The sequence below is a fragment of the Bos indicus genome, chromosome 8, assembly GCF_029378745.1.
Source record: "Bos indicus isolate NIAB-ARS_2022 breed Sahiwal x Tharparkar chromosome 8, NIAB-ARS_B.indTharparkar_mat_pri_1.0, whole genome shotgun sequence".
NCBI lineage: Eukaryota > Metazoa > Chordata > Mammalia > Artiodactyla > Bovidae > Bos > Bos indicus.
Window position 1 is genome coordinate 90,112,933 of NC_091767.1, and position 27,262 is coordinate 90,140,194.

Here is a 27,262-nt window from a genome sequence, read left to right on the forward strand (position 1 = left end):
ACTTCACTTTATATGCTAAATGATAGGACTGAACTGAGCTCAGAGCATCATGCTATAATACTAAAGTACAGTATAATGACTAATATCCCAAGTCATTCAAAAAAAGCTAATTTCTATTCTCTGTATTTAGTTTCATAAGGCAGAGAGGTATGTAAAACATGATTTGTAATAAGAAACTATTTGACATATTGAATGCCTCCTCTGTGCCAACTAATAGGCACATACACTAGGCAATATACTTTCATTGTCTTATTTAACTTTCACTTTAATTGATTAATTACTTTTTAACTTGTATTGGATCAAGAAAAAATGTTTTTAAATAACATATATATATATATATTTCATCATCATGGTAATGTAGCATTATTGCAGACAACAGAGAAAAAAATAGAAAAATCATAAAGAAAAAATAACCCTGTCATTCTTAGGAGCTATTACCATTTTGGCAACATATATGTTGACTCTTTTATACACACACATTTGTTTTAGTTTATTATCTTTGGTTTTATAAAACTGAGATCAAATTCAGTACATTCCTTTGTATCCTGTTTCCATTTTTCAAAAATATGATTTTTCAATAACCAATAGCATTCCATTTTGTAAATACAATAGATTAGATAATCTCTTATTTTTGGCCATAAGAAGGGTTTTGACACTAATAATGTAAATTTAATTATCTGAAAAATCCCAGGGGCAATGTCTCTATCAGGGTCCCCAGGGGAAACAGATGACACACTTGGAGACAGTAATTTGAGGAGTGTTTAACACAAGATCTGTTTACAAAAGAGTGGGCAGAGATTAAAGTAGCCAAAAGTAATAATGGAGTATGTGACCACATTGCTGATGGTACCTATGGGCCTGAAGGCCTGAAGTGGTGACAGGAGGAAGGAGGGGAAATTATGGGAACCTGGAAATCAAGAAAGCTGGCAGAAACTCCTGCTTGACAGAAGCTTAGTAAGTACTTGGTTGAGGGAGCAGCTAGTCTTCAGGGACCCGAAAGGAGGAAGCAGGGGGATACAAGCCCCGATACCCCACCTGATTCTGAGCTCCTGCCTATGCACCCCACTCAGACTGTTCTCCCCAGTCAGAAGCCATGGGGCCAAGGAGACTTTGGTGTGTTCTGCACAGGTTGGCTCCCTTGGGTATAATGCATAGCAAAGAAAAGTGAAGAGTACATCCAGAAGAGCAAATGGAATTCCAAGCACATACACTTTCTTGCTTGCCAGAATTTATCTCTGTGATGACCTGCGCTGGGAATCTGAGAAATTTTCTCTTGAGAAGTGATGCTGAATCTGAAATCTAAAGGATGTGCAGTTGTTTAGAATGTGATCAGTTCAAAGAAGACATTCTAATGGTCAAAGTGAAAAGATGCTCAACACCACTAAGCATCGGGAAAATAAAAATCAAAATCACAGTGAGATATCACCTCACACAGGTTAAATGGCTATAATAAAAAAGACAAGAGATAACAACGGTTGGTGTGAATGTGGAAGCATGTTGACTATAGTTAATAATATGGTATTATATACTTGAAAATAATGAGACAGTACATCACAAGCATTCTTACCTGAAAAAAAAGAGTTGTGTGAGGTGATAAATGTATTAATTATCTTCACCTTGGTAATTATTCTAATCATTTGATAAATAGATCAAATCTCATTTTACCCTTTAAGTATATACAACTATATTGTCAATTTTTCCTCAGTAATATTGGAAAAAATGTGACTAATAAGTAATGTTGTAAGTAAGGAAAAGAACATTCTAAGCAGAGAGAATAGCATGTGCAAAGTCCCCTGAGGTGAGAGCACATTCAAAGAACTGAAAGAAGGCAGTGGGTGAAATAGACAAAGGAGAGAATAGAATCAAAGGGAGTGCAGATTTTGGCAGGGCATTGTAAGTCCTCCAAGGATTTTGGTTTTTATCCTTAAAGCAAAGGTAAGCCATTGATAGGTATTAGGCATCCAATGACAGATTAGATTTTGTTTCTCAAGAAAATTACTCTGGGGAGAATGGATTAACAGGAAGGGAAAAATGCAATGGATGTGGTTATACCAGAGATTCAGATGAATGCTTAAACTAAGGTCATGGACAGACATGGTGACACAAAGAAAAGTTTGAGAAATTTTAGGGATGTGAAACTGACAAGACTTACTGATATATATGGGATATAGCAGTTTGGAGGTGATGGCAGTGTCAAGGAGTGTACTAGATCACTTGCTTGTAAGATGAAATTAGGAGAAAAGCTTTTTGGAACTGGGAAGTTACAAAATAATTAATAATAATTAACCAAAAAGTGAAAAAGGAGGAGAAGGGCTGACTGTTTTTTCGTGAATTAAAGACTGTAGACTCCAGAAATAAAAGAAGATGCTTTAGAAGCTGAACACTGAGAGCAGAAACCATTTCTAAAATTTAGCATTTGTTGAACAATTATTAGAGGAAGGTGGAAGGCAGGGAAAGGAAAATCTGAGAGGGAGGGCAGAGGAATGACATGAGACAGACCTTGAGGAAAGAAGAACTTACGCAAAAATAACACAGTTTGTTCCAGATTCAAGAAATGACTCAACTTTGGAGAAAATAGGAATGCAATAAAATAGTTATCACAAAAATACAAATAAGCAAGCAAACAAAATTATATTCATTATTTATTTCGTTTCCTCCTAGTAAATAGCACAGCCTCCTGTTTCCACCTCTTTATTTCTTTTATTCCACTCTCTGCCCCTCTCTTTCTTGAAACATCGTAAGCTCCCTGAGGGAGGGCTCACACTTCTCAAGTATTTTGAACACTGGTTCTATCATTATCTAGCTCCTTTGGACCACAGTGAGGATTAACCAGCACGAGGGTTAATCGTCTGCCTTCTACAGACCCATCCTTAGCTGTATCATGCTGCAGTGTTCTAACCCCGCTACAGTGTAAACTTCTAGAAAGCAGAATTCACAGGACCCTGACGTAAGGGCGGGTGGGATAAGTACAAGTGACGGGGAGAAGAGAAGAACATGGAATGACAAGCCTAGAGACAAGCGGGATCTATTTCCCAGGTAGGTGCAGATCTGAACCCTTGACGTGGGCCTGCTTTTCCTCCTGCAATACAGGAATTCTGTGTTGGGGGTTGTGGGGTGAGGCTCAAGGAATCCCGCTCCCGCACGTTCTCAAGTATGTATTCAAGCTGGGGAGCCCTGTGGGCACATTCTTCTTGCTAAGTAGATAGCCGCACTCAGTAGCCACTAACATACATTTCTGGAATAAATAGATGGGTGGATGAAATACTTGTGCAATAGAAACTTCTTGTGCAACTCCCGAGCGAGTAGAATCCTTCTAATCCCCGCCATTCATTCAGCAAGTCCTGGGCTCGCGTGTCTCCGCCAGTCACATGGAGGCCCCGCCCACCTCTGGGCGCGGCCCCGCTCGGCGCGCTCCTTCTGCTCGGGCCCGCAGCCCTCGGGGACGCGCGGAGCAATGGGCAAGCTCCGGGCCACAGTGCGCTTGCGCAGAAGGTGCCACGGTCCGGGGAGGGGCGGAGCCTGAGGAGCTTAGACTGAGGTGATAAGGAAAATACGGAAAGGATCTGGATGGCTGTCAGCTCTGGCTCCGCCGGGAGAGAGGAAATGGGCCAGGTTAGTGGGTGTTTGCAGGGTACACAAAGACAATCTGTTGGTGAGTTTACATTTTTACTGATTTTACCTTTTTTTCAATTAAGCTCGGTGTTCAAGAGCTGATGCTTTGGAGGTCCCAGTGTTCTGACACCGCATGCCTATGTGGCTTTGGGTAAGTTACCTGCCCGAGCTTCAGTGTCTGCCTCTGTAAAGTGGACCTGGTAATAGTTGTGGGCTTCACAGGACTTTTGTGAAGATGACATCAGACAGTGTGTGTAAAGTACTTGGCACAATGTTTGTCAGAAATGCCCAATAAGTGGTAAGTGCTATTACTATCATCAATGTTAGAAGCATTAAGTATCATCATAATGTGTTTTTTTGTGTGCCAGGATCTTTTGTATGCAGTTGTTATGCTGGTAATCTTTGGAAAATATCAGAGAACCTGAGAAGTAACAGGAAGTTAGAGATTGGAAAATATTCTGAGTTTAGAAAGGAGAAAAAAGTAGATCTTGAAAAATGGGCTCTAATAATCTTGAATTTTACTGAGCACCAACACAAACCCAGGATGGATCGTATCAAAGGTAGTTTGTGAGGAGAATTTCCTGGCTATGCAGTTGTTAGGACGCCACGCTTTCACTGATGAGGCTGTAGGTTTGATTCCTTATGGGGGAACTAAGATCCCACAAGCCAAGCGGTACTGCCTAAAAAAAAAAAAAAGTGGTTTGTGAGCCTTTAGAAAAGGAACTGGTACTCACTATGAAGCAGTCTGCATTCTCTAAGAACAAATAAATCAAGCCAGATTAACTTTTTTGAACGAAGAGTAAACTGATAGCTCAGTGGAAAAACTTTCTTTGGTTTAGTCATTTACCTCAGCCTGAGATGCTGCCCCATTTTAAGAGTCTCTTGTCAGAGTCTCTTTCATTTCTGACATAAATCTTACAGAAGTAATTTTTTTAGCTAAACGGGGAATATGTGAATACCTTTTTGTTGTAAAAAATTCAAAAACTGAAAATGAAGGGAAAGTCCCCTTCCCAATTCTGTTTCCACCTCCACTCATCAATTTAGCGTGCATTTTGCTCTGATACTTAAAAATCTATCTCTACACTGATTTTTAGCAGTTAGAACTTTATTCTGTCAACTGAATAACCAGCAAAAGAAAGCAGTTTTTTAGTCTCATTTGAAAGGAAACCCAAGGGCAGGTAGTGTAGAGCCAGCAGACTCTTTCTGTCTTGGTTTCACCATCTACACATTTATCCTCATGGTCACAAGGTGATTGCTGCTTCTCTAAAACTGAGTCCATTTATTGGACAGGAAAGGACAAAAGCTATCTTGTGAAGTTTTATATTTTAATTCAGGAAAGGAAGCCGACTGGAACATCTGCCTACAACTCATTGGCCAGACTGTATCACATGACCCCTCTATCAACAAGGGAGTCTGGTGGTCAAGTGGTTAAGACTCCATCCTTCCACTGTAGGGAGCATGGGGTTCCATCCCTAGTGGGGAAACTAAGGTCCCTGAATGCTGAGTGGCTAAAAAAGAAAAAAAAGTAAGACAAGGGAAATATTAATAATTTACTTTTTAAGCATCTAGAATATAGACTCCTGAGAGTCCTTTGGACAGCAAGGAGATCAAACCAGTCAATCCTAAAGGAAATCAACCCTGAATATTCATTGGAAGGACTGATGCTGAAGCTCCAACACTTTGGCCACCTGATGCAAAGAGCCAACTCACTGGAAAAGACCCTGATGCTGGGAAGGATTGAGGGCAGGAGGAGAAGGGGATGACAGAAGATGAGATGCTTGGACAGCAGCACCAACTCAGTGGATTTAAGTTTGAGCAAACTCTGGGAGATAGTGAAGGACAGGAAAGCCTGATGTGCTACAGTCCAAGGGGTGCAAAGAATCGGACACGACTTAGTGATTGAACAACAACAAAGTGTAGAACGACATAGTAAAAGTGAGGGGTGAATATCTTTGGGCTAAGCAAGGTTTCAGTGCCTGCTGCAGAAATATAGAGGTTGGTTTTGCTTTTCTGAAAATAAACTCACACTATATATTTTTGGCAGCTTGCTAATTTTCCTTAGCAGTATGAATGAATTAATACTTTCTGAGGTGGCCTGTATGAAATTTCCTTGGCTCCTTTAGCTGCTGCATAATACCCTTTTTTCCTTATTCTAAGGCATACTCTTTCATTCACATGTTATTATCTCTAAAATTGGTATGCATCTTACACTTGCCATCATCTAGGCAGTAGTAGTGATGTAATTGTCATTGCCTGCTGGATATGCTTCAAAACTTGCAGAATGGATGTTAGCAGCCTGGAATATTAATGATTCTGAGTCTACATATGACTCAGAAGGTTCTGACTCCAAGAAGAAGATTTATATATGTTTTAATCAATTTATTTGATGAATACTCTTATTTTAATGTATGCATGAGGATGACATGGAATTAAAAATTCATGTCTTAAGTTTCATGTGGCTTTTTGAATAAATATAAAATAAAAATTATAAGTGTTAAGAAAACTTTTTTGTCATAGTTTAATTAGGACCACTTTTTTCTTTTTTAGTGATACATAAAATAATGGTGTTTATCATTCATGATGTCCTGAAGTCAGTGAAATATGATTTTCTACACTGTGGCTATTCCATAGCTTAATCATTTTTGTATCAATAGATGTTAAGTTTTCCCTTTTTTTTTACAGTAGTGCTTCAGTAAACTCTTTTTCATTCCTCCTTTTCCATATGTGCAAATAGTATTTCTCTTGATTCCTAGAACCACATTTTTAAAAATTCTAAAGCTGCTGGCCCCTCCAATCTATTGTTGTTGTTCAGGTGCTCAGTCATGTCCAACTATTCATGACCCCATAGACTGCAGCACAGCAGGCTTTCCTGTCCCTCACTATCTCCCACAGTTTGCTCAAACTCATTTCTATCGAATCAGTGATGCCATCCAGCCATCTCATCCTCTGTTGCCTCTTCTCTTCATACCCTCAATCTTTCCCAGCATCAGGGTCTTTTCCAATGAGTTGGTTCTTTGCATCAGGTGGCCAAAGTATGGGAGCTTCAGCTTCAGCATCAGTCCTTCCAATGAATATTCTGGGTTGATTTCCTTTAGGATTGACTGTTTTGCTCTCCTTGTTGTCCAAGGGACTCTCAAGAGTCTTCTCCAGTACCACAGTTCGAAAGCATTAATTCTTCAGTGCTCAGCCTTCAGTGCCATAAAGGTCCAATTCTCACATCTGTACATGACTCCAGGAAAAACCATCAGATGAGATCAGATTAGTCACTCAGTCGTGTCCGACTCTTTGCCACCCCATGAATCGCAGCACGCCAGGCCTCCCTGTCCATCACCAACTCCCGGAGTTCACTCAGACTCACGTCCATCGAGTCAGTGATGCCATCCAGCCATCTCATCCTCTGTCGTCCCCTTCTCCTCCTGCCCCCAATCCCTCCCAGCATCAGAGTCTTTTCCAATGAGTCAATTCTTGGCATGAGGTGGCCAAAGTACTGGAGTTTCAGCTTTAGCATCATTCCTTCCAAAGAAATCCCAGGGCTGATCTCCTTCAGAATGGACTGGTTGGATCTCCTTGCAGTCCAGGGGACTCTCAAGAGTCTTCTCCAATACCACAGTTCAAAAGCATCAATTCTTCAGCGCTCAGCCTTCTTCAGTCCAACTCTCACATCCATACATGACCACAGGAAAAACCATAGCCTTGACTAGACGAACCTTTGTTGGCAAAGTAATGTCTCTGCTTTTGAATATGCGCTTTGACTAAATGGACCTTTGTCGGTAAAGTGATGTCTCTGGTTTCTAATACGTTGTCTAGGTTTGTCATAGCTTTTCTTCCAAGCAGCAAGCATCTTTTAATTTCATGGCTGCACTCATCATCCGCAGTGATTTTGGAGTCCAAGAAAATAAAGTCTGCCACTGTTTCCACTTTTTCCCCGTCTATTGGCTATGAAGTGATGGGACTGGATGCCATGATCTTTGTTTTTTTAATGTTGAGTTTTAAGCCAGTCTCCTCTTTCACCTTCATCAAGAGGCTCTTTAGTTCCTCTTCACTTTCTACCATTAAAGTGGTATCATCTGCATATCTGAGGTTGTTGATATTTCTCCTGGCAATCTGGATTTCAACTTGTGATTCATCCAGCCAGGCATTTCACATGATGTACTCTGCAGCAGAACAGATTAAGAAGAGGTGGCAAGGATACACAAAACTAGACCAAAAAAGGTCTTAATAACCTGGATAACCACGATGGTGTGGTCACTCAAGTAGAGCCAGACATCCTGGAATGTGAAGTCAAGTGGGCCTTAAGAGGCATTACTACAAAGAAACTAGTGCAGGTGATGGAATTCCAGCTGAACTATTTCAAATCCTAAAAGATGATGCTGTTAGAGTGCTCCACTCAATATGCCAACAAATTTGGAAAACTCAGCAGTGGCCACAGGACTGGAAAAGGTCAGTTTTCATTCCAATCCCAAAGAAAGACAAGGCTAAAGAATGTTCAAACCAAGAACTTCCAGATGTACAAGCTGGATTTAGAAAAGACAGAGGAACTAGAGATCCAACATCAGTTGGATCATAGAAAAAGGTAGAGAATTCCAGAAAAAAATCTACTTCTGCTTCATTGACTACAGGAAAGCTTTCGACTGTGTGGTTCACAACAAACTGTGGAAAATTCTTCAAGAGATGAGAACATCAGTTCACCTTACCTGTCTGCCTCCTGAGAAACATGTATACAGGTCAAGAAGCATACAGTTAGAACTGGACATGGGACAACAGACTGGTTCAAAATTGGGCAAGGAGTACATCAAGGCTGTATATTGTCATCCTGCTTATTTAACTTATATGCAGAGTACATCAGGTGACATGCCTGGTTGGATGAATCACAAGTTGAAATCCAGATTTCCAGGAGAAATATCAACAACCTCAGATATGCAGATGATACCACCCTAATGGCAGAAAGTGAAGAGGAACTAAAGAGCCTCTTGATGAAGGTGAAAGAGGAGAATGGCTTAAAACTCAACATTAAAAAATGAAGATCATGGCATCCAGTCCCATCACTTCATAGCCAATAGACGGGGAAAAAGTGGAAACAGTGGCAGACTTTATTTTCTTGGACTCCAAAATCACTGCGGATGATGAGTGCAGCCATGAAATTAAAAGATGCTTGCTGCTTGGAAGAAAAGCTATGACAAACCTAGACAACGTATTAGAAACCAGAGACATCACTTTACCGACAAAGGTCCATTTAGTCAAAGCTATGGTTTTTCCTGGAGTCATGTACAGATGTGAGAATTGGACCTTTATGGCACTGAAGGCTGAGCACTGAAGAATTAATGCTTTTGAATTGTGGTACTGGAGAAGACTCTTGAGAGTCCCTTGGACAACAAGGAGAGCAAAACAGTCAATCCTAAAGGAAATCAACCCAGAATATTCATTGGAAGGACTAATGCTGAAGCTGAAGCTCCCATACTTTGGCCACCTGATGCAAAGAACCAACTCATTGGAAAGGACCCTGATGCTGGGAAAGATTGAGGGTATGAAGAGAAGAGGCAACAGAGGATGAGATGGCTGGATGGCATCACTGATTCGATAGACATGAGTTTGAGCAAACTGTGGGAGATAGTGAGGGACAGGGAAGCCTGGCCATGGGTGCTGCAACCCATGGGGTCTGAAAGAATCGGACACAACTTAGTGACTCAGCAATGACAAAATTTTCCAGGGAAGTCTCAATTTAAAAAATCTCGGTACATTATTGTCATTAGCTATCAACATACTTCAGAAGTTCTGAGATATCAGTATCTGAACTATACTGTACTGCCTTGAGTTCCAGTGAGGCAGATGTCACACAGTTTGTTTCCAGATAGCATCTCCCTAGGGGTGGTCTTAGTTTCTAAGTTCTCTGGACAATTTCAGATCTACTTGGACACCTGAAAGATTATTGTTAAAATAATGAACAGGGAGTATACCTCTATATTATAGGAAGGGTCTTTATTTTTATTAGTGCTTCTGACCACTAGAAGTGTTTGGGTGTTTCTTTGCAGTCAAAAGACCTGGCTCAGCCTCTCACTTTCTGAGCAAGGTGACTCTGTGGGTCATGGGAGCTAGGAGGGTGGGGATAGCCTCACATATATCCAAGGAATTAAAAAAAAAAAATAGCAAGTGTTGGTGAGGTAATGGCAAATTTGGAACCCTCATACATTGCATATATTGCTGGTGGGAACGTAAAATCATTCATTTAGCCACTATGGGAAATTTTTTTGGCAGTTCCTCATAGAGACTCCCAGAGACAGGGGAGCCTGGTGGGCTGCTGTCTATGGGGTCGCACAGAGTTGGACACGACTGAAGCGACTTAGCAGCAGCAGCATAGAGTTAAACAGAATTACCATATGACCCAGCAATCCTACTCCTAGGTATATACTCCAAAGAACTGAAAACATAGACAAATACATTGATATAGGCACGTTCAGAGCAGCAGTATTCACAGAGGGTGGAAATAACACAAACATCCCTCAACAGATATATGTATAAGCACATTGTGGTATACATACAATGGAATATTATTTAGTCATAGAAAGGAGTAGGACACACGCTACAAGGAGGGTGAACCTTGAAAACCTCGTGCTAAATGAAAGAAGCCAGGCACAAAAGACTACCTGTTGTATGATTCCATTTATACGGAATGTCCAGAATAGCCAAATTCAGAGAGAAAAAATAAATTAGTGGGTACTCTGAGTTGAGGATACCAACGGATAGGGAGTGACTGCTTAATGTGTGGGGAGGGGGTTCCCTTTTGGAGTGATGAATCTGTTTCAGAACTAGATAGAGATGGTGTGGTTGCGTTACACTGCATTGTCATAAATGCCACTGTATTGTTGACTTTAAAGTTATTTTTATGTTATGTGTATTTCACTCGTGTAATAAGAACAAGAGAAAGTTCAATCCTCTCCACCCTTCCGAGCTTGGAGTCCTTGCGGGGGCACGATAAAAGGTGCCTTGTCCTACAGCTGCATTTGTTGTGCATTCTTCATTTGTTCGTGCAAAAATTCCCACTTACTCAGCACACAGCGTCTGAACCAGGTTTGGGCTGCAGAGGGAACAGTCTCTGCCCCGGGAGCGCACAGCCTAGGGGGAGACACATCCCGCAAATTAAAAAATAAAGCAAAACTCCGTGATGAACCCAGCAAAGGAGGGTTGGCTACTTAAGTAGCAGGGTGTTCCGAAAGAAAAGGGGGGCCTTTGTCAGACGGGGGGCATGGACTGAGCCGATTCCTGCCCATGGCCGCCAAGTCCCTGGCGACAAATGCATTCTTTTATTGTTCATGGAAATGAAACAGTTTTTCAGGCCCTTCAGGAGCTCGTCCGCCAAGGTGGGAAGACGGAACTCAATCAGCACAAGGATGTCGGGCAGGAGGGAGAGGGGTGGATAGGCGGGAGACCCCCTGCACCCCGCCTCAAACCTCGGGGGAGGTCAGCGACCGCGTCTCGGGGAGGTGGGGACTGCGCGGGGCCGCGCTCCCGCCCTCCTCGGCGCCTGCGGACCCGCAGGCGGCGGGCGGCCCGCGAGGGGGCGGCGGCTCCCGGGCTTTGTGGCCGCTGCGCGCGCGGCGGGGCCTGGCCGGCCGGGGGCGCGCCGCCGCCGCCCGGCGCTCCGGAGCCCGCGGCCCTCCCGGCCGCCCAGCCTGCGAGAGGAGTCAAGGCCGCCCGCGCTCGCATCTCGCCGGCCCCTCCCCCGATCGCCGCTGCCGCTGCGCCGCCGCTGCAGGTAGGAGGCTCCCCAGGCGGGCGGGTCGCAGCGGGGCGGGGGCGCGGGCCAGGCGTGCGGGGGCTGCGGGGCCGGTAGGGCGCCCTTCCGGCCCAGGCGCCACGACCCCTGCCCCGCAGGCCCGACGGCCACCTCCGCGCGCCGCAATGGGAGTCGGTGAGTGGGGCCGGCCTGCGGCGTACAAAGCCCCAGGGCGCGGACCTCGGGGAGATTCAGCGACGTACCCGGGGTCTGGGGACTCTGGACTCCGAGGGCAGAGGAGCGGCTTGGGGGGGTGGGGGAGAAACCTGATGACCCTCAGTGCCGGCGTCTCTCCATCTCAGTGTCCCCACAGTATGCCGGGCACTGTGCTCGCGCTTTTGCATACTTGTCTTCTTTAAGACCCCTTGTGTCCCTTACAGAGCTGTGAGGGGAGGGGTCCCTCATTCTGGGGCAGAGCGCCGAGCATCACAGAGGTGCCCGCCTGACCTTGGGAAAGCGCCTTTACTCCGAGCCCTGGCTGCAGCTCCTGTAAATGAGGGTGGGATGGGGGAGAGGGATGGTGGCTGAGAGTGCGTGGTGTAATGCCTACCCGCAGGTGCTATTGTGAGAGATGAGGTACGCAAATGATCATACATATTGAGCACTTTCTACATACCAGGCCTGGGTACCAAACAGTTGGCATGAGTTATCTAATTAAATCATCATGCTGGCGCTGTGATGTAGCTACTGTAAATTGCACTAGTAATCTTTATTTAGGAGTAGGAAATAGAAAAGAATTTAGCCTCCCTATTCTGATTAAGGAAATTGGGTGTTTCTTAGGCATGGTCACATTTAAGATTACAGATGTCCCTGCAATGTTAGAGCAGTTGTGGGATATATTTATTACACATTTAAAACCGGGAGGTAAAATAATATCAGGGCCAGGGGTGTGCATTTCAGCGTCAGATAAGTCAGTTGTGTTACCAAGGAAATTGTCGAGTATTAATTAAAAAACATAGTTCCAGAGTTAGGACTGAGGACTGCTCTAGGAGTTTGGGGCCAGAGAGACAAGGGGTGGACTAGGAGGAAATGGAGGATTCTAAAGCCCTGGGTGGAGAGAGGGACCTGTGACCACCCAGCAGTTTTCTGGACCAAGATTTCATCCTGCCCTTAGAGACCAGACATCCTATCTGGAAGGAGGGGAGGGGGAGGGGTGGGGGAAGGATCCAGGGGCAAGATCAATGGATTGTCTCTTCTTACTCCCAGGCCACCCCAAAAGTAATCAGCTGGGTTGAGAGCCGGATGACAGGGCCTCCTAAAGCACCATGGTCCCTTCTCATGATTCTTTAAATTCTTTTAATATGTTTGAGGAGATTGGGATGCTCACCAACCCTAAAGATTGGTAAGATGCTTAAAATACAAAGACCTAATTGATGTAATGAAGGAGTGTGTTTGGATACAGCTCCCTTGGTTGGATAAGTAATGGGCCTGAGGAGATTATTTGGGGGTTCAGTTTGGAATGAGGAGAACTGGAAAGATTCCGGACCCTGAAGAAAAAAGAAAGGCAGGAAGGCCCAGGTGCTGTACCCTGGGGCAGGGGGTAGAAGGGGCACTGAGGCCTCCAGAACACCATGTGCAGAATACCCACCCAGCCCCCTAGTGCTGGAGTACCCAGAAGGTACCCCTCTTCTCCCAGCTTGTGACTGCATCTTCCTTGAGTGTTGTGGAAGGTCGGGGCTCGACTCAGGCTGACTTTTCTCCTGAGTGAGCAGGAAAAGCTTCTTGGAGAAGGGTTGTTTGAAAACCAGTCTTGAAGGACAGGGTGTTTGGGCGCATAGATTGGTGAAGGTAGGAGCCCTGTGCCTAGTAAAAAGAGCAGGTGCTTTGGAGAGACAGATAATGGGATGTTTGAGTTCTAGGTCTGCCATTTCTCAGCCATGTAGTTTTTTGCAAGGATTAAATGATGGTTTTTCAAGTGCCAGATAGGGAGCTCAACAAGCACTAGGACCTTTCCCCCGTCCATGGTGACATTTGTTTAACTCTTGTCTCCCGAGCACCAGTCCTATGCTGAGTCATATACTTCATGCTGGGGATCCAGAGATAAGTCAGAAATTATGCATTTCCCTTAGGGATTTCCCAGCCTAGTGAAGGAGACGGACACAATGAGCAAACTACAGAAAATAAGGGAAGTGCAGTTATCCACAGCTGGCAATGAGCTCTGGATAGAACACTCAGGGCTAACTGCCTCTTGAACAAGATTTAACAAGATGAGATGTTATCATAGAGGTTTTGAATGCAACACCAACTCTTAATTTTTTTTTTTACCTTTGTCTTGTCTTTGCCCTGATAGTCTCTCTCTTAAAACAAAAAACAAAAAACGCAACCTAGTTGCAGTGTGTACATAGTTGTTAAGCTGCCTCAAACTCATTTTAGGAGGAAGCTATTATAAATAAAATCAACATAATAGCCTGGATGTTAGTTAAGGAAGGCTTCACAAAAATTTCGTGAGAGTTGGACGTTGAGGGATGAAGATAAGCCCTGGGTGGCCTTTGGGGTAAAGTATTCCAGCCAGAGGAAGCCCCATGTCCAGAGGCATGAGAACACAACAAGTTCAAGGGCATGAAGGTGAGTTTGGTCTGGCTGGGTTGAAACATACAGGGAAAGGGTGTTGTGGGATGTGGGTGGGGAGCGGGTACTGTAATCAGGGCCAGATCTGGAAAAGCCTTGGATGCCTTGTGAGCAGTTTGGACTTTATGACCAGAGGTCTACATACAGGACTGTGGCATCATCACTGTGTTTTAGGAAGATTCCTTGAGGGGCCGGAAGTTTGGGAGGTCATTTTGGGAGACTAGGGCTCACCATGGGCACAGGCAATGAGGATGGGAGCGGAGAGAAGAGATACAGAGGTAAAATGTGAAGCAGGTCTTGACGAGTAGTTCCATGGGATTGAAGAGCACACTGAGGTTTCTGCTTTCAGCCGAGTTCATGTGGCTGAAATCATCAGAAATTGGAGGTTTGGGAATGAATAATTCATTTACTTTGGGAGGTTTCTGAGGTACCCATAATGGACAGCTAGATGGAGGTGGCCAGGAGACAACTAGAAATGTATGTGGTGTTGAGGGGAGAGGATGGGGCTGGAGCGAGGTTCTTCCTGACATCCCTACTTTCTTGCGATCAAATGCCAAGAATCAGCTATGTGCTCAAGATACAAATAAAATATAGTTCCAAGCCACAGGAGCTCATACTTGGATAGGGGACCCCCTGAGGCGATGGATAGACTAGTACAGAGTAATTCTGAGTCTGAAGGAAAAGGTAAATACGTGGGATCCTGGGCCCTGCGACTTGAGAGCTGTTGTTGCTGAAGTGGTGAGTGTTGCTGAAGAGGAGATTGTCCTCAGATGAGAAGCAGGCCGGAGCGGGAACCCCTAAGTATGGGGACTTTCATTTTGTAAAAGCACTTTCTGTGGAGGGTACTTGAATAATGATCCCAAGGGAATTTCAGGGAGACTGGGATAGTGTGGGGAGATGGTTTGGGATGGAGCTGTAGGGGACGGGAGGGCAGGGGAGGGGTCAGGATCTTTAAGAACCTTCCCCTGGTTGGCAGAGGGAACCATGAGGGGGGTGGGGGACAGGAGGTGGGAGCCCCTAGGCTTAAACACAGGGCTGGTTCTGCTCACGGTCACACTTAGACACAGATGGTAAAAATAAACACTTCCCGGTTACTTGGCCACCTGGAGTGGGTGGTGAAGGAGAAGAGGAGGGAGAGCACCAGAGGAAGCAAGTTTAGTGCTGGGTATAGATTGGAAAACCGTCTAAAGGAAAGATAGAAGGTGGAGAGGGCACAGGTGAGTGGCCATCCTGAGTAGACAGGTCTGAACACTTGAGAGCAGGTACATGGCAAGGTGTGCACGGGAACAGGAATGTCTGATTATTCTTAACCTCTGTGACAGATGGAGGAGGAAATGGCAACCCACACCAGTATTCTTGACTAGGAAATCCCATGGGCAGAGGAGCCTGGCAGTTTGGAGTCCACGGGGTTGCAAAGAGTCAGACATGACTGAGTGAGCATGCACTGTGTCAGATGAAATCAGGAAGGCATCATAGTTCTAGCTAGGCTCTTAAAAAAATTTGACGTACAGGAACTTCCCTGGTGGTACAGTGGATAAGAATCCACCTGCCAATGCAGGGGGCACAGGTTCGATCCCTGGTCCAGGAAGATCTCATATGCTGCGGACAACTAAAGCCTATGGGCCACACCTACTGAGCCTGTGCTCTAGAGCCTGTGAGCTGCAACTAATGAGCCATAACTCCTGAACCTCGCGAGCTCTAGGGCCTGAGAGCCACAACTAATGAGACCCTGTGCTGCAACTGCTGAAGCCCATGAGCCTAGAACCCATTCTCTGCAACAGGAGAAGCCCCTGCAATGAGAAGCCTACGCACCGCAACTAGACAGTAGGCGCTGCTCACTCCAGCTAGAGAGAGCCTTCACGCAGCAACAAACACCCAGTGCAACCAAAAAGAAATAAGTGCATTAAAAAAATCTGGCTTACAGTACAGCAGTATTTATAAGATGAAGCCATAAAATGATTTTTGTTAGGATAAATCCTTGATAAAAGGAGAAATTTAAGATCGTGGGACATCTAGATATAATTAGTTAAAGAAAGTGCAAATGGCGAGCAGGTTAGTTTCAACATATATTTCCCCTGTATTTATTTCCCTGCTGTATTCCAGGTGCTCTTCAAGGAGCTTGGGCTACAGTAGTGAGGGAGGGGTCCATCACTTGCTTTAGACATTTCACTTAGAAATAACCTACAGAGTTAAACCTGGGCTAACCTCCCTAAACTGCTGAGTTGGCTCTATTCTGTTGCAGTGTTCTCTTTCTTTGGCTAGTAGCCCCACTAGCCTCATAAATAATCAGAAAATGCCATCTATGGGTCTTTGGCAAAGGACCATGGAAATTAGGTTGCAGAAAAACCCTTGTAACAGCATTGTTAGTGTGGGCTACAGCACTGGATGGGGCTTTAGAGAACATGCATGGTAGTTTAGAGATGAGGAATCAACAGGAGGAAAGGGGACTTGGCTGATGGCACAGAGTGAGTGTCAGAGTTGAGGGCAGTGGCCTCAGAGTTTTCAGTTGGGGTAATGGGGAAGGCTTGAGGGTACCTAGCCAAAGGGCATCTTGATGGTGAGAGGGTTCCAGAGAAGAGATATGGGGGGAGGGGTTGAAAACAAATAATGAAGCTTCACTTTTAGCCCCTCCTCGGCCTCTAGGAACCCCTGTAGCTCGCTCTGAGACTCAGTTTCCTCATCTGTAAGGTGAGAAGAGTGGATTGAAGTCCCTTGTGAGTTTAACGTGTTAGGATCGATGTTGTTCTCTAAAAAAGATTGTTTAGGGGGATGCTGAGAGAGGAGACAGTCAATAGACCAGGATGGGAAATAGCCTTTCTAGGCTTTAGAACAAACTGATCACCCATAACCTATGGCCAGGACCCCCTTCAGGGAATTGGCTGCCATATTTCCTGCAGCTCACTCGCCAATTCTGTATACTTTCCTTCTCTCCAAAGTTGCCCTGCTTTGTTCTAATGGCAGTTCTGATTCCAGTCTGTTCTGATGGGAGTTAAGGTCCTTATTCTAGGTCCTCCCCAATCTTGGAGTCACATCCCTGGGCACATTTCTTTCTCTGTGCTTATCACACTTGTTACCAGTCCATCCACAGTACACTGTGTTGTATTGTGTCTTCATTGGACCGTGATCTCCTGAATTTGTTTTGTTTTCTCCTGAATCTTAAGACATACCCCTCCCCCGTCCAGTGCCTGCACACGCAGGTGCTTATCTAGTCCTCGTGCATTCTCTTTGCCTCTGCTTTCTCTTGATCCCCCACCCTAGTGTAGACACACACACATCCTGGTCATTTCTCACTTTGAAACAGCCCTTGGCACGCACCGCCTCCTTTCCATTAACTCGCCGCTACTCAGAATCCAGGCCCTTCCTTATCAATTATTTATCTGTATGATCTCCTTCAGCGCTGTCTGTTCATATCCTATACATTCTTAAAAGATCTAGCTCAAATGTCCTCTGGTTCATGAAGAGTGCACATTAACCTCTTCCCTCTTCTGAATGCCCAGGGCGCTTGGTCCTGTTTAGGTCTCAGTTTCAGTGTGCCTGTCCTTCTGGTTGTCAGTTTCTGCATGCCAGTGCCCTTCCAGGCTCTCTGGTTCAGATTGTCTTTGTATCTGCCACATATTCTAGGACAGTACTGAGCCTTTGGCAGGAATTCATTACATATCTGTTGACGGGTTTTTTGTTTTTTTTTTTTGCCAGTGAATAGAAGAACCAATAAGTATTTGAGTGTATGTTGTATTTAGACCACTGTTTTACTTTTGGAAGCAGTTCAGTATGGCTGAGAGGGGTGGAAAGAACTAAAATTTATTGAAGATCTAGTCTGTGCTTCTTGACTCCCATTGCAGGACGGTCATATAGGGGGACTAAGGCAGAGTAGTGGGTATTAACTCTTACTACAGATGAAGCATGAGGTTAATTGACATGCCCAGAGTCACACCGCTAAGTGAGTGCTAAAGTTAAGATTTGAGCCCAGGTTTTCTGCATCCAGTGTCTTCACTTCACTTTAAGAGCAGTAGTTCATATCCTAACATCTGTCTGAAGTCTCAGTGTCACGATTTTTGGTCATGGTTCCTACAAAGGGCAGTAGAGATCAAATCTGGCCAACTTTCTCTAGTCTTTGCCCAAATTTTAGGACTTTGTTTCATCCTTAGTGGACTTAGAATATTATTGGATGGTGTATTAGTCACCTTGGCCTGCCATAATAAAATACCACAGACTGGTGGAGGGGGAGGCTTAAACAACAAAAGTTTATTTCTTACAGTTCTGGAAGCTTAGGAAGTCCAAGATCAAGGTGCCAGTAAAGTAGGTTTCATTCTGAGGCCTCTTCTCTTGGCTTGTCGGTGGCTGCCATCTCTGTGTGCTCACACGACCTCTTTGTAACCTAGGGATTGGTGGTGGTTGGGGAGGCAGGAAACAAGAGCTCTCTTGTCTTTTCTTATTAGGTCACTAATCTTCTTGAGCCAGGACTCCACCCTTATGACCTCATTCCATCCTGTTGTTGTTATTCAGTCATTCAGTCCAACTCTTTGTGACCCCATGGACTACAGCATGCCAGGCTTCCCTGTCCTTTACCATCTCCTGGAGCTTGCTTAAACTCATGTCCATTGAGTCAGTGATGCCATCCAGTCATCTCGTCCTCTCTCTTCCCCTTTTCCTCCTGCCTTCTATCTTTCCCACCATCAAGGTCTTTTCTAATGAGTCTGTTCTTCCCATCAGGTGGCCAAAACATTGGAGCTTCAGCTTCAGCATCAGTCCTTCCAATGACTATTCAGGACTTACTTTCTTTAGGATTGACTGGCTTGATCTCCTTGCAGTCCCAGGGACTCTCAAGAGTCTTCCCCAACACCACAGTTCAAAAGCATCAATTCTTCAGTGCTCAGCCTTCTTTATGGTCCAGCTCTCACATGCATACATGACTACTGGAAAAACCATAGCTTTGACTAGATGGACCTTTGCTGGCAAAGTAATGTCTCTGCTTTTTAATACACTGTTTAGGTTTGTCATAACTTTTCTTCCAGGGAGCAAGCATCTTTTAATTTCATGGCTGCAGTCACCATCTGCAGTGATTTTGGAGCCCCCCAAAATAAAATCTGTCACTGTTTCCATTGTTTCGCCATCTGTATGCCATGAAGTGATGGACTGGATGCCATGATCTTCATTTTTTGAATGTTGAGTTTTAAGTCAGCATTTTCACTTTGCTCTTTCTCCTTCATTAAGAGGCTCTTTAGTTCCTCTTCAATTTCTGCCTTAAGGGTGGAACCATCTGTGTTTCTGAGGTTATTGATATTTCTCCTGGCAATGTTGATTCCAGCTTGTGGTTCTTCATCCAGCCCAGCATTTCTCATGATGTACTCTGCATATAAGTTAAATAAACAGGGTGACAATATACAGCCTTGACAATATACACCTCCTTTCCCAATTTTGAACCAGTCCATTTGTTGTTCCATGTTCAGTTCTAACTGTTGCTTTTTGACCTGTTTTCTCATTCAATCTTAATTACTTCCTTAAAAGCTTATCTCCAAATACAGTTACTGTGAGGGTTAGCGTTGCAACAAATAAGTTTTTTTAGGGGGATGGGTTGAATCCAAACATTTAGTCCCCTAACAGATGGATTTTTAAGGTGGATATTAAATGTACTTATTACAGTCTTCTGGTGGTTTAGTCAGTGTTATTGTTTTGGGGATTGTGCTGATTATTTCCTCTGTGTTCTTTTATAGTATTGAAATCCTGCTATTTTATTTAGTTCTGTCTGTGGGTCTTTGCTTAGCCCAAGAGGAATTTCCATCATATTTGGATTTTTCTATTTTATTTGACAATTTTTACTTTCATGCAGCTTTTGGTGTACTGATTATTTTATCACATATGATATTCATTCTGTGCATGGTAGGCAGTTTTATGCCTACATCAGAAGACATTGATTCGTTAAATTTTGCTGAGGGCCCACAATGTGAGGGTCTCTGGGCTGATTGTTGTCCTACAGCTATGCATCTGCACCCTGTCTAGCAGAACAATGGGTGGAAAATTTGATCCATACTGAGTAGAGCTGGGGGCAGTTTCTAATAAAAGTTGATGCAGCAGAGGCTTGTTATGTTGTCATATATAACCAGTTATGGACATTCCTGAGCAGTTTTAAGCTGGAAGGTGCTTTCTAGTCTCGGTGTTTTCTACTAATAAGCTGTGCCTGGACATCTCTTTCTCCAGGAAGTGTTTGCTTACTTAGGACTGTCAGTCAGGTGCCCCAGCGCAACATCAGCATCCAGTCTCCCTGAGGCGTGACCATTTTAAAGCTCCATTTTATTGCTACAGTTACTTTTCAGACACACATTCTTAGCAGATCAACAGTGGACACTATTTCAGTTCCCTGGTTAGAGTGAGAGCAGGGCACCTGGGTGGGGGTGGGGGACTGGGGACCCTAGGTTTGAAAGAAAGGGGGAGTGGGGAGCCAACAAATGGAGATGGGCAGACAGCTCCTAGGCTGCTCTGCCCGAGGACCTTTCCCTGCTGACAGATTGCTAATTGACAAGTAATTCGACAGGGGCACTAGAGGCTGTCGCTAGGTCTGAAAGAAGTGGGCTAAGTAGAGCAGAGAGCAGCCTGGGCATGGAGTCAGACCTGGGTTTAAATCCTGGTTCTGCTACTTACTATTTGTGTGACCACAGGCAAGTTACTCAGCCTCATTTTTCTGATCTGGGAAACAGGAATAATAATTGGTCAGTGGGGTTGTATAGCCCACTTCAGAAGACTGTTGGGAATCCATAGGGGACCTTTGGGGTACTCTGTCTCATACCAGAATCCTTTTATAGCCCATCAGGATGCAACCACATGGCCAAGGGAGGCCTGCTGTTCTACAAAATTAGGCAAAGTAAATTGGTAACTTTCGATTTACTTAACTAGTAATTAAATAACAGTCTAGTTAATAGGCTATTAATGGTCCCCAGGTGTTGGTAATTCTGAATATTTGCTTCTGAGAGAGTTGTGTAATTTCTTCTGGTACTTTCATAGTTTTTTGGTTTTAGCAGTGTAACAAATGATGCTCTCAAGGGCTATTTTGGGGAGGATTAAATGATATAGTGCATATTAAGCAGTTAGTATAGTGTCATGCTTACAGTATAGCCTCAGTAACAGTTATCTGCTATTGTTATTACTGCTCTTATTAGAGACCAAACTGGGCACACTTAGGTTAAGATCCTTTATGAATTTAGATCCCCACCAGCCCACCACCACCGGGTGGCAGTTAGTGGTACTGCACACTGTGTGAGGAGGAATTATTAAAGTGCTTGGAACTAATTCCCTGTAGTTTCAATTCCACTAAGTATCACAGGGACTTTGTTAGGCAGAGTGTGGCCTATTTGCTTGGGAGCTGCAATTCATATATCACTAAACAATGAAGGGACATATTTTTCATCTCCACAATTGACACAGATTTTTAAAAAATGTTAACAGCAGAAGTCAATGAAGTGGGAATATCAGTTGGTACACCATTTCTGAAGGACAGATAGTGATGGAACAAGTCTTGAGTGTTTTTTATCTTTTTTGGCAACTGTTCCTCTCCTGGGAATTTATCTTGAAGAAATAATCAAGGATAGGAAAAGAGGTTTATTTAGAAAGAAAATGTATATTGTGTATAAGATATTATTACCTTTAATAGAATGAAATAGCAAACAATCCCTTTTTCATTTGGGAATCAGATTCCGAATCCTCATAGCAGTGATTCTTAAAAAGAGAGGGGCATGGGGGAAGGTAGACATCTGGGGGCAGAAGAGTTGGGGTGGGCTTCATATAGTGTGGTGCGTAGGTTAAGAACATTTGGGATACCTATTGATTTCATAATAAAAACTATAGAACATAAAACATAAACCATAGAACATAAAATTGAACACAGACATCTTGGTAGATAGAGATACTATAGGAAGAGATATATTGTAAGGAGTGCGTGTTAATAAATTTCAGTTTGGGAACGCTACTTTATAGGAAATAAGAGTATTGATGAAGGGGAAAATTAATTTTGGACCTCTGGGGGAGACGGGGTCTGAATTGGATGGATCATCATAGGAATATTAGAGCCACGTGGCTGAAGCATAGGCCTAGTAATTTAGGGGTTCAGGACTTGTCTCCAAAGATAAATTCTCCTCCCATGGACAGAGGAGCCTGGCAAGCTACAGTCCATGGGATGCAGAGTCGGACACGACTTAGCAACTAAACATTTCTCTTTGCCCAAGACCTCAGGGCCAAACCACCTTTGGCTTGTCTAAAGCTCTAGATTTTTGATGTGGATGTGTTCTGATGAATGTGAGGGCAGGCACCTTGTATCTGGAGACACTGATCACACTGACCTTAACTTTTGGGAGGAAGTGGTACATGGTGGGAAACCCAGACCAGGTTCTATTGCCCTCATGTTAAGCCCACATTTCCTTGGCTTCTATTTAAAGGTTCTCTGATCTGGCCAGGTCCCCTCCACACTCAGGTCTCACAGATTTCAACTGCAATTGGGACTTCCCTGGTGGTCCAGTGTTAAGAATCTGTCTTGCAATGCAGGGAATGCGGGTTCAATCCCTAGTCTGAGAACTAAGATCTCACGTGCCTCAAAGCAACTAAGCCCATATACCACAACTAGAGAGTCTGCAACGAAAGATCCTGTTTGACGCAATGGGGATTCCCTGAACTGCAACTAGGACCCAACACAGCCAAATAAATATTAAAAAATAAAAAACTACAGTAACCCCTCCCCAGGCATAGTATGTGAAGAGCTGACTTGTATAATGGTGTGAATTTAAGTCAGTGTTTTAAAACTTACAAGCCACAGTCTTTCTCCTCCACCCTAACTGTGGAACTTTTCAAATATGAAGATCAAGAGAATAATTTGATGAATCTTAGTGTACCCATCACTGTTATTCAGATGTCCCATTTTTGGCCAGTGCGGCTCGTTTCAAGTTAGTTTCTATTTCTTTTCATAGCAGGTTGGTCAGTTTTAAATGGACTGCATCATCAGTATCTTGAAACTTGTCTGTTATTCTGAAAACTCAGAGGCTTGAAGAACATAAAGAGAACGGGGCATATCAGCTCTTTCCACAAAGAGGACAATGCACCGCTTGCTTTATTGCTGCATTCTCTGTTGCTTAGTGACATTCTTGCCATGATGAATCTGAGAGATTAATTTTGTAGGAAGTTTTCTGTGAATAAAAGATGTGGGAGAGTATGTGGTCATAGAACACATAGGCTCAGTGGAATAAGACATTTATTAAGCATCTATTGTGTAAAAGATGCTGGCTCAGCACTGGGGAGGATGGCAAGATGACCTAGGGAGTCATAGTTGAGTAAGAGATAATTGTGAAATGATACTAAGAATACCAGGTGATTCGAACTCACAGAGGCAGAGAGTAGAACAGTGCATACCAGGGACTGGAGTGGGGAGTGGGGAAGATGGGGAGATGTTGATTAAGGGGCTACAAGGTGCAGTTATGTGGGATGAATCAATCTGGAGATCTAAGGTACAGGAATGAGACTATAGCTAATAATGCTGTATTGAATATTGGAAACATGATGAGAGCCTAGATTTTAGGTGGTCTCATCACCCACATAGAAGGTAACTATGTGAGGAGATATGTTGTTTACCTTGATTGTAGTAATCATTTTCACTATGTATGTTACATATATACAATTTTTTTAATATAAAAAGGTATAGCATGTTTTTACATTTATTAAAAATATAAAAATCTATGGTTCAGTTCAGTCACTAGGTCGTGTCCGACTCTATGCAACCCCATGAACCACAGCACGCCAGGCCTCCCTGTCCATCACCAACTCCTGGAGTTCACTCAGACTCATGTCCATTGAGTCAGTGATGCCATCCAGCCATCTCATCCTCTGTCGTCCCCTTCTTGTCCTGCCCTCAATCTTTCCCAGCATCAGAGTCTTTTCAAATGAGTTAACTCTTCACATCAGGTGGCCAAAGTATTGGAGTTTCAGCTTCAACATCAGACCTTCCAATGAACACCCAGGACTGATCTCCTTTAGGATGGACTGGTTGGATCTCCTTGCAGTCCAAGGGACTCTCAAGAGTCTTCTCCAACACCACAGTTCAAAAGCATCAATTCTTTGGTGCTCAGCTTTTTTTATAGTCCAACTCTCACATCCATACATGACCACTGGGAAAACCATAGCCTTGACTAGACGGACCTTTGTTGGCAAAGTAATGTCTCTGCTTTTTAATATGCTCATCTATGGTATATAGATTCTAATAATGATAAGGGCATGTGTGCTAAGTTGTGTCCGACTCTTTGTGACCTGATGGACTGTAGTCTGCCAGGCTCCTCTGTCCGTGGGACTCTCCAGGCAAGACTATTAGAGTGGGTTGTCATGCCCTCCTCCAGAGGATCTTCCTGACCGAGGAATTGAACTTGCATCTCTACGTCTCCTGCATTGGCAGGTGGGTTCTTTACCGCTAGCACCAATGTCATGCGGTGTGGCCAAAAATAAATAAAATAAAAATTCATTAATTAGTAAAGGATATAGACTGTGCTATATCTATAAAATGGACTATCCTTTGGCAATAACAAAGAATGAAGTATTGATATGCACCACAATGTACACAGACCTTGAAAACATTATGCAAAGTGAAAGAAGCAAGTCACAGATTATTCCATTTGTATGAAATGTCCAGGGGTAAGAAAAAAGAGGGGCATTGGACTCAATCTTTGAAGCGTTCAGGCCTTTACACCTCTGAAATTATATTAATTATTTACATGGAACTGTACACTTTTAAAAGTGGCCCTTATAGCTTAAGAGTCACAGACTCCAAGTCCTTATTTTAAAGATAAAGAAACTGAGGTTCCTCTAAGAGCATGGACCTATCTGCAGCCACAAACATAGTGATGGAAATGTCAGATCTTCTGGGGTGATTTTGGATGATTCTACAATCTTGGTAGTATTTATATTATCTGTTACATTAGGTCACTCAGTGCCTTCTCTTATCTTCAGCTTAACAAAACTTTGAGAGACCTGTGTAGTTCAGAAGGTGCCTACCATGAATTTGAGGAATTATCAGTTCCTTAATGTTTCACTTCAGTTCAGTTCAGTCGCTCAGTCGTGTCTGACTCTTTGCAACCCCATGAACCGCAACACGCCAGGCCTCCCTGTCCACCATCAACTCCCAGAGTTTACCCAAACCCATGTCCATCAAGTCAGTGATGCCATCCAGCCATCTCATCCTCTGTCATCCCCTTCTCCTCCTGCCCCCAATCCCTCCCAACATCAGAGTCTTTTCCAATCAGTCAACTCTTGGCATGAGGTGGCCAAAGTATTGGAGTTTCAGCTTTAGCATCAGTCCTTCCAATGAACACCCAGGACTGGTCTCCTTTGGGATGGACTGGTTGGATCTCCTTGCAGTCCAAGGGACTCTCAAGAGTCTTCTCCAACACCACAGTTCAAAAGCATCAATTCTTTGGCGCTCAGCTTTCTTCACAGTCTAATTCTCACATCCATACATGACCACTGGAAAAACCATGGCCTTGACTAGATGGACCTTTTTTGGCAAAGTAACGTCTCTGCTTTTGAATATGCTATCTAGGTTGGTCATAACTTTCCTTCCAAGGAGTAAGCATCTTTTAATTTCATGGCTGCAGTCACCATCTGCAGTGGTTTTGGAGCCCCAAAAAATAAAGTCAGCCACTGCTTCCACTGTTTTCCCATCTATTTCCCATGAAGTCATGGGACCGGATGCTATGATCTTAGTTTTCTGAATGTTGAGCTTTAAACCAACTTTTTCACTCTCCACTTTCACTTTCATCAAGAGGCCTTTTAGTTCCTCTTCACTTTCTGCCATAAGGGTGGTGTCATCTGCATATCTGAGGTGATTGATACTTCTCCCGGCAATCTTAATTCCAGCTTGTGCTTCTTCCAGCCCAGCATTTCTCATGATGTACTCTGCATATAAGTTAAATAAACAGGGTGACAATATACAGCCTCGACGGACTCCTTTTTCTATTTGGAACCAGTCTGTTGTTCCATGTCCAGTTCTAACTGTTGCTTCCTGACCTGCATATAGGTTTCTCAAGAGGCAGGTCAGGTGGTCTGGTATTCCCATCTCTTTCAGAATTTTCCACAGTTTGTTGTGATCCACACAGTGGAAGGCTTTGGCATAGTCAATAAAGCAGAAATAGATGTTTTTCTGGAAATCTCTTGCTTTTTCCATGATTCAACGGATGTTGGCAATTTGATCTCTTGTTTCTCTGCCTTTTCTTAAACCAGCTTGAACATCTGGAAGTTCACGGTTCACGTATTGCTGAAGTCTGGTTTGGAGAATTTTGAGCATTACTTTACTAGCGTGTGAGATGAGTGCAATTGTGCAGTAGTTTGAGCATTCTTTGGCATTGCTTTTCTTTGGGATTGGAATGAAAACTGACCTTTTCCAGTCCTGTGGCCACTACTGAGTTTTCCAGATTTGCTGGCATATTTAGTGCAGCACTTTCACAGCATCATCTTTCAGGATTTGAAATAGCTCAAGTGGAATCCCATCACCTCCACTAGCTTTGTTCGTAGTGATGCTTTCTAAGGCCCACTTGACTTCACATCCCAGGATGTCTGGCTTTAGGTGAGTGATAGAAACAAATTAACACAATAGAGTTCCACATAGATGTTCAGCTTTTCTTTTTTTTGGCTGTTCTGTACCACATAGGGCCTTCCTCAGTGGCTCAACGGTAAAAAAAAATCCACCTGCAATGCCGGAGACACAGGAGATGCGGGTTCGATCCCTGGGTTGGGAAGATCCCCTGGAGGAGGGCATGGCAACCCACTCCAATATTCTTGTCTGGAGAATCCCTTGGACAGAGGAGCCTGGTGGGCTAACGCCCATGGGGTCAAAAAGAGTCGGGCATGACTGAAGCAACTGAACACACATGCATGCACCACATAATCAGGCTTCACTGGTGGTTCAGAGGTAAAGAACCTGCCTGCCTAGTGGGATGTGTGGGTTCAACCCCTGGGCAGGGAAAATCCCCTGGAGAAGGAGATGGCAATCCACTCTAGTATTCTTGCCTGGAGAATCCCAGGGACAGAGGAGCCTGGTGGGCTACAGTCCATGGGATGGAAAAGCATCAGACACGACTAAACACAATAACCAGGTAACCACAAAAGAGCCAAGAAGTGCAGCGAAGGTTCTACTGGAGTGGGTAGCCATTCCTGTCTCCAGGGGATCCCCCCGACCTAGGGATTGACCTGCTTCTGCATTGCAGGCAGATAGATTCTTTACCATCTGAGGCACCAGGGAACCCCCACTTGAAAATCTATTCTTAAGTTAAAACCCCATTCCTGGTAAACTTC

At 44.0% G+C, this 27,262-nt stretch overlaps 1 protein-coding gene across 5 annotated transcripts in view; it reads left to right on the plus strand.

Moving 5' to 3' along the window:
* The first annotated feature begins 3,506 nt into the window (after positions 1–3,506).
* MSANTD3 (Myb/SANT DNA binding domain containing 3) overlaps positions 3,507–27,262 on the plus strand; it is a 37,827-nt gene continuing 14,071 nt past the window's right edge. Inside the window, exons 1-2 of one of the 5 annotated variants that reach the window (XM_019966649.2) lie at positions 3,507–3,612; positions 3,696–3,763. The gene's annotated coding sequence lies outside the window, so the exon portion shown is untranslated. Of the gene's footprint in view, positions 3,613–3,695; positions 3,764–11,210; positions 11,363–11,429; positions 11,519–12,623; positions 13,949–24,219; positions 24,372–27,262 lie in introns of those variants that run through there. The other 4 variants (XM_070795202.1, XM_070795204.1, XM_070795205.1 and 1 more) reach the window with 4 other exon arrangements.